Source organism: Carassius auratus, chromosome 14 (assembly GCF_003368295.1).
Source record: "Carassius auratus strain Wakin chromosome 14, ASM336829v1, whole genome shotgun sequence".
NCBI lineage: Eukaryota > Metazoa > Chordata > Actinopteri > Cypriniformes > Cyprinidae > Carassius > Carassius auratus.
In genome coordinates this window covers 23,474,352-23,482,730 of record NC_039256.1, presented here as the reverse complement: position 1 = coordinate 23,482,730, position 8,379 = coordinate 23,474,352, and the positions used below count along the sequence as shown (strand labels likewise).

Sequence of the window (8,379 nt, the reverse complement as noted above, 5' to 3'; positions counted from 1 at the left end):
CTAACTGCAGTTACAGCTTGTCATTAATCAGAAAGGTTAAATAAATGTTTACATGTATGATTATGAAGGTAATAATGCAATTGAAATCATTCATTAGGTACATCACTATTAGTCATTTTTTTTTGTAGCAAAGTTTGGTAAAACATATAATGACAGCGGTTGAATTTCTTTAGCATTTCAGGCAAGACGTGTGGGCTGGTCAAGGATGAAACATAAAATTACGCCACCTATTGTTACTGGTCCACCTGAGTTTGAAATGACGTTTCGTGCACAGTAAGATCTTTAAAGCCAAACTGCATCACTGATGTCTCTCATACTTCACACACTTCTCTCTCTTTCATTCATGAAAAATCATATATATGTAACCCCCCAAAAATCTTGATTGATTGGCCAGCTTTCACGGGTAATCCTAATTTTAACCCTGTACAAACAAATCATAAAATATAAAAAATATGTCCTTCCACTCTTTCTTTAGCCAGAATAGTGTAGAGTCATATTCCATATTCTTGGTGGTATTGTGGATCTCTGACATCTTTTTCAATAAAGTTAGGTTAAATAGTGTGTTTCTGTAATTATTTCTATAACAATGATAAAGCAATACAGTATTTAATGGTGGACCAAAAAAGGAACAAATATCTCAACATCAGACTTTTCTGAATAATTTAATTCAAATTTTCAAAATAGTTTTCATCAATTTATTAAACAAAAGTCATATAAAATGTATACTCACATTATGCATGTTTCAGAAAAACTTGATGTGTATATGTTTTATGTGTCAGTTTATTCTAAGATTTATATTACAGTATTAATTCAGAGGACCCAGTTATAAACTATAAATGACTAAATTACTGCTATTCACTTGTTGAAAGCATGATCTTAAGTGGATGTCATTTGGACTGAATTGGAATGCTAATATATTTTGTAAGTATGTACAGTATGAGAACTAGTTCGTCAAAACTGACAGATTTGTCCTGACCCACACCAAAAGACTTAATTTGGATGTGATCAATTCCTGACCCATTGCCATCTGACATAATATACGTAACTTCCAAGATTGTATTTTCACATGACAAAAGACAGTGTGAACTCTCATTTTCCACATGACACACCGAGGAGTTAAATCTGTTACCTGAAAAGAAAAGAAACAATATTTATTTCAATTAAATATATAACTGCATCTAACTTGAAGAGGTAAATATGTAGAGAATATTAACAGGTAATTTGAAAAGTTGAATTTCACATTTTACAAATGTTTACTGTACATCTGCAACACAGATGTTGTACTTACATTTTACTTTTACCATGTCAGCATTTTTCATTGCTTCATTCTCACTGACAACATCATCACATTGTGGAAAAGCCTGTGACCATCCAACCAGCATGCAGAGAAAGACTATTGTCTTTGTTAATTGAACCATTTCGATCAACTGTGAGTAAAACAAAATAGAGTTGAATACTATATTCTAGTAGCAAAATTAAAAGGCATCAAGTTGCATCAAAATACTTCAGTAAAATAAACTGTTGATTTTTTTTTACTTACTGTTGAAAGTGATGAAACCTCTAGTGGAAAGTATTGAAAATCTCTCTTTGTTCTATCTGAATTATTTTCTTGAGATGTTTCGGTCCTGTCTCTGACACGCTTACAAAAATTAACATTGTTACATTTGGTCCGTGGAACATAACTTGCACAATGCTGAACCTTCAAAACAAAATTGAATTTGTTATCAATGATTAATTGGACTCCATGTTCATGCCAATGAATAGCAATTACTCTAGTGCATTTGTAATGTAATGCCTTCCAGGCTGTATAGTATTATTAGAATGGATAATGCTAAGTATGCCTATAAGAAATAAATATTGCATAAACACTAAAACCACTGAACCAAACTAAGTGCATTAGGACCTTCAGTACGTTAAGTGATGTTAAATAATATGTATAACCCTTAAGTTTAGTTTTGGTGTTTAAGTTAGGTCACTAAACCTTCACATTGTATTAGATAGAAATAGCTTGAGTGCAGATTACCACTAATATAGTTCAGTACTGCTAGATGCAATTTAAGTGATACATTTTCTTTAGCATTTATCAGAAACATAGAACGTTCGAGTAGAAATTAGATCTTAGGGTGCTTTGCATTAGAATTTAGAATTTGTAAAACATTTTAAAACTGATGAGTTGAATTTAAAAGCAATTAGTAAATTGGTAATCGAATGTGGAAGCTTTTCATTATTTCAAGAAATTTTCCTTCATTATGGTATCAACAAATTGTATCACCGTCTTTATGCACCCCAAAAATATCAAAATTAATTTTAATTCAGAAAATGGCAAGTATGGTATGTGTATGAGTTACATTGCTACTGTTTTTAAATAAATTCAATATAGGACAAACACACTGTGTCACATCCTTATCACATAAGTCAATATACGATCTCTCTAAATGAGCTTACACATGCACTTGCTTTAGCTCAACATTACCAGGACCAGAAAAAGTATAAATCATTAAGAGTTTATTAGGATCATGTTGATCAGCTCAGGTTTGCTAGTGCTGAATTAAAATATCTGAAAATATGTTTGATTCTCGCTATTTCAATGTAACTCATGTTTTTATTTTTTATTTTATTATTATTAATTACTTGTTTATATTTTTAAGATAAGTTGATTTATAAGCAACAAATCAGGCTGGTCTTTGAATTTGATTCTTAAAATGTTTATATGATCATCAAGATATTTAAATCATAGATAACTGTTGTTTATTATTTGACTTTTACAATGCCAACGTATGTTCGCCCGCATTTTTGTTCATAAATTTCAATGAATATTTGTACATTAAAATTAATTAATTAATTACTTAAAATAAAAAAATGTAAACACACAAAAACAGTCTCATGGATTTCATTCATGTACAGTATGTGAAACTTTAATCTATCAATCTGAGGATGCACAGAAAAAGTAAATGGGCGTGGCCACTTGGTGACGCTATAACACAAAAACAAATTAAATGGTTTGTGGCGATCAGCCCCCGTGATCTGAAGAACATGAAGGCTTCTTTTTAGCAGTCTATGAAGTCGAATAAAAGCTAGAATAAACAGAAATACATATGGCTACTTTAACAACTTTGACTTTATCTCTTATGATACATCAACATATAGCAACCACATGAATGCAGAAAAAATATCCAAGCAAAAACATTTTCATATACCATGCAATAAACCAAAGCACTGACATGACATCAATTGCTTCAAATCTATACCAGTTAATAATTGTTGTACATTTTATTGTAGCCTACATTTTAAATTACATATAGCTACATAAAGTGCACATCCATCTTAGAGAAGCATAGATTTAAGTGCCATCATTATTAAACTTGACCAAAGAGAGATGGTTGTGTTGGAGCTACTGGATGTGAGTTTGACAGTCTTAACAGTCATTGGCTTGAATGTGTGTCCTGCCTGGTCCACCACCACAAGAACCTCGACATCTTCATAGCAGCAGTTGCTGGAATAATAAACTTATAAAAACAACAACAAAAACATACAGAATAATACAGATAGGTTGCTTTGTAGCCATCTTCATCTAGACCTTAATCTTGTGTTGTCTTGCTTAAACACTTAAGACCACTAGCAAAAACTTTGATGTGATCAGTTCCTGAGCCATCTCCATCTGTCATGATAAAGTCACTTTAAAATTATTCCATTTATACATATGAATGACAAATGGCACTCAGACTGACCAAGAAAGAAAATAAATTATATTTATTTTAATTACATGTCATAGTAACTTTATGCTTGAAACAGTTATGGTTACAGTACAGCTTGACAATGATTCATATTCTTCAGATGTTTGAAATAGGAAATCAGCATTCACATCACAGACATATGAGGACACTTACAGTCAGATCTCATCCTTCTCTCTCTATTTTGTCAGCATCTTTGATCGCTTCATTTTCTCTGAAGGTATCATGATGTGGAGAAGCCTGTGACCATCCAATCAGCATGCAGAGAAAGACCAGTGTCTTTGTAATTTGAACAATTTTGATCCACTGTGAAGTTTTTATCTTTTTTAAACATTTGAGTAAAGTTTAGTTTACATTACACATTTATTCCACAACCATATAATATGTAAATGTCTTAAATTGCAGTATTTAGCAGAGAATAACTGACTAAAATGAATCAACAAATATATAAAGGATGAATCCTCAATGAAGATCTTTTAGATAATTGTCCTTTCTAAATCAGTTTGTTATGTCATTCCTCTCAGACACACTTAAGACCTCTCACCCAAACATATAAACATTCATAACCTATCAGCGGAACATATTTCTTGCACAATGTTGTCAATGTTTAATCAGAGTACATTCCAATGAACAGCACGTTCTCTCGTGCTTTTGTCATTTAATGTTATCTGAATGTTTGACTTTGACTTGTTTGGATACAGTTTGACTGCTAAAATATTGTGAAAAGGGAAAATGTATATTAGATTAGGTGGGACTAGACTAAATGTGCAATTTACATCAGTGGATTTAATTCAGTAAATGATAAAACCATGTTTAAAAATGGGAATTATATCCTTGTTCATATATTTCTGAACCTTGACCAAGGAAAACTATAGGACTTCTTAGGGCACTGTTTATTCAATGTAGTGATTATGAACTCCTAACGTGTTTTATAACATAATGCCTTATTTAAATTTTTCATAATGAAGGTTTATTGTCTGTCCCTTAATATTAGTAGTATAGACTTGATGAATTTTAGAGAAATGAATATGAATATAGACATAAGGGCCTGTTTATGATTCCTCTTCATTTTTAGAAGTGATGTTTATCTAGCAGTATATGTATATGCAAACTTATCTGTAAAGTAAGTAGTAGGCTTAAATTAAATGTAAAATTTATGCATTTAGCAGAATTAATTATATGAATGCATTAAATGCCTCTCTTACACATGAGCAGGGTGGATTTTTAAATAAATTCCTGAGCACTGTAATAGAAATAAACTAAAGTGCATGAATCTGAGATCAGTACTTTACATGAGATTAAATTAAATAAATCATATGTTTTTTAAAGGTTATTTAGCACTTTATAAAGTACATTGAAAGATAGACCATGTAATACATACAACTTTCATATGTTTGACTGTAATTTCTAAAGCTCCAGATACATAAATAGAGAAATGACATGAAAAATGAATGAGAAAAAGAATTAAACATATTTCCATGAAGGGCATGTTTACAGAAAATGCACATATATGTTAAAGCAACATCGATTTCAGTGCCATCAGTATTAAACTTGACCAAAGAGAGATGGTTGTGGTGAAGCTGCTGGACGTGGGACTGACCGTCTCTGGGCTGATTGTGGTCAAAGGATCTTTGCAATTTGTCACAGGGTGTTTGATATTAAACGGGCAATTTGCCTTGTTTCCTGCCTTGTCCACCACAGAAATCTTCACATTTTGTAAACAGCAAGGACCAGTATAGTTCACAGTGATTGCATTGTTGCCATTTTCATCTACAGTCACATTTAAAGTATTAAAAAAGGTAATGTTGCCTTCACAACAGTTGATGTCGGCGTCAAAATGGGGGGAATCAATTCCTGAACCACCACCATCTGACATGATATAATTCACTTCCCAGGTTTCATTTCCACCTGAAGAACAGTCCAAACTCTCATTTACCACACGGCACACTGGTGGAGTGAAATCAGTACCCTAAAGAAAAAATGTAAATGTCATGTCTTTAAGTTAAATGTCACAGTAACTTTATGTGTTTAACTTGAAGCAGTAAAACTACATAATATACCGTAGGGAATCAGAAGTACACACACACACACACACACACACACACAAATGTGGCACTTACAGTCTGCATAACATCTCTTCTTTCTCTCTCCATCTTGTCAGCATCTTTCATTACTTTATCCTCAGTGGGGACATTGTGGTACGGAAAAGTCTGTGACCCTCCAATCAGCATGAAGAGAAAGACCATCGTCTTTTGAACCATTGTGTTCAACTGTGAAAAGTTGTAAAAATACATTTAGATGAAAGACTATGATTATTTTGATACTGGCATTAAGTTCAATTAAAAACTTTCCACACGTGTTGTTTACGTTCAGTACTCTGCTCTGTTTCATGCTCTTACAAGTTACAAAAGGAAATATGGAGTTAATTTAGAAATGCCGTTAACTTTTCTTACATTTATAATTTTAAGCATAAACCTAACAAAATGTCATTGAACACTTAAACAGACAGAAATAAAGAAAAAAGAACAAGTATTCATTACTCACGTCAGCTTTTAAAGGAAGTTAAAGTTATTTTGATAAAATAGTTCATATTTATTAATTTATGCACTGAATACACAAAGCAACGGCGAAAACTTCACAATAACAGCAAGATCTTTCATCATAATGGATTACCCACTAAAGTCTTTCCAGAAGTTATCACTGCCTTAAAATGTGCAACTTGTTGAGGTCATTTTGGGAAATACATAATTATGTAATCTGTCTCTTCCTCAAGAACCCAGGCAGAAAGAGTAAGCATGCATAGCTGCTCAACTAGCGTTACATACTGTCCCCCACTTCATCTGACGTCATGTTAGTCTTTAATAACAGACGGGCTAATAAATGACTACTCAGAATAGATTTGTAACAGTTTTACAAGTTATTAGGTGATGATTTAAAATACAATTGGCCTATAAACAATGAGTACAAACATGACACATTAATATAATTTAGAATAGCATCACATTATGCTCCAGTGATAAAAGGCATGAGTGCCATATGTAATGTAATGTATAAATGTTATATTGGAAAATAATATTTATGAATTTATTCACACAGCATTATTTTTGACTTACCTTATTAGCAGTGAAAATGCAGTTATGATAGTAGTCAAATATCACAAATCTCGTCTCAGTTCAGGTCCTTCTCTGTTCCAGATTATTTTGGGGAACTGTGTCAGTTCTAGATATACTGCAGACACACCCAAATGACTGTCAACACAACCCTGCCGGTCAGTGAAATATATTCATTGTAGGACTTGCACAATATGCTTATCCATTTCAGGCAGGGTGTTTGTTTTAATGAATAACTCTTCCTTGTCATAAGGTGAAGTTTTATAGAGTGATATTGCTAAATGTCTCTATGTAAATCTACACTGCAGCTTGTAAAACAAAGTGTGGCATAACTGCATCAATAAAAGTTTCACTGTTTATATGCAAAACCATGGTGAAGCATTGCTGCCACACTCGTCATTTTTTAACCTTAACATGTTGTATTATTTTACAAAAGATACACTTTTTGTAAAGGGCCTATACTGGTACCTTAAAGGTACATATATAAAATGTACAAAAGTATTTGAAAAGGTTTTTCTGAGTGTGTAACTTCATGTGTGATGTTGGAACACAAAACCAGTCATAAGTCACATGGGTATATTTGTAGCAGTAGCAAACAATACATTGTATGGGTCAAAATTTTCTTTTAAAAATCATTAAGATAAAGTAAAGATCACATTCCAGGAAGATATTTTGTAAGTTTCCTGCTGTAAATATACCAAAACTTCATTTTTGATTAGTTATTGTATATGCATTTCTAAGAACTTAATTTGGACAACTTTAACTGCGATTTTCTCGATATTTAGATTTTTTTGCACCCTCAGATTACAGATTTTCAAATTATTGTATCTCAGACAAATATTGTCCTAACATAAGAAACCACATGTCAGTTTGAAGCTTATTCTGTCATCTTTCAGATGATTCAGATTGTTTCTAGTGGTTTTGTGGTGCAGGGTCACATATATTATTAAATGTGTTTAATTCAGTGTATATTTCTAATAGAACAAGGAAGCAATTCTGTCATCACCTTACACAAATCCTTAACACATAGCCCTTTAGGAATAAAAATTACAGTTAATGCCTCCACATGACAGCGTAACCAAAGACTAACAATTAACACAATAAAATAACATCATCAGTGGGCTATGGGGATATCTTGGGCTTGTGTTCATATATTGTGAAATTAAGGAAGATCCTTTTCTCTAGCCCCCGTGTGGACAGTGTTAGTATTGTCATCCTGGAATGCAAGTAAGTTGTTGCTTCTCCGCTAGGGGGAGATAAAACACACATTCATCACGTTTGTAAAATGTGCTTCTTTTAAAACAAACCAAATATCAGGATATTCTGACATTCATGTGATTTAATGTTTGCAATTCAACTTTTTGGCTATGCTGATAAAACAAATAAAATAAGTATACAGAATATAAGCATTTTCACTAGTAGTCTCAGACATTTGGAGCTCAGTGTGAATATATTTTAATTTCAGAAGTAGTGGTAATGTTTAGGGCTATGGCGCTTTATGCCATGCTTACGATAAAAGGGAAATACAGTTATTACAG

General features: G+C 32.4%; 1 long non-coding RNA gene across 1 annotated transcript; it reads right to left on the bottom strand.

The window, feature by feature from the left end:
• Positions 1-5,112: 5,112 nt before the first annotated feature.
• On the bottom strand, positions 5,113-6,993 carry LOC113114053 (uncharacterized). The gene is made up of 3 exons (XR_003293673.1): positions 6,845-6,993; positions 5,852-6,001; positions 5,113-5,700 (listed from the first exon to the last, which is right to left on the bottom strand). It is a non-coding gene; the product is annotated as an uncharacterized LOC113114053 (long non-coding RNA).
• Between the last annotated feature and the right edge of the window lie 1,386 nt (positions 6,994-8,379).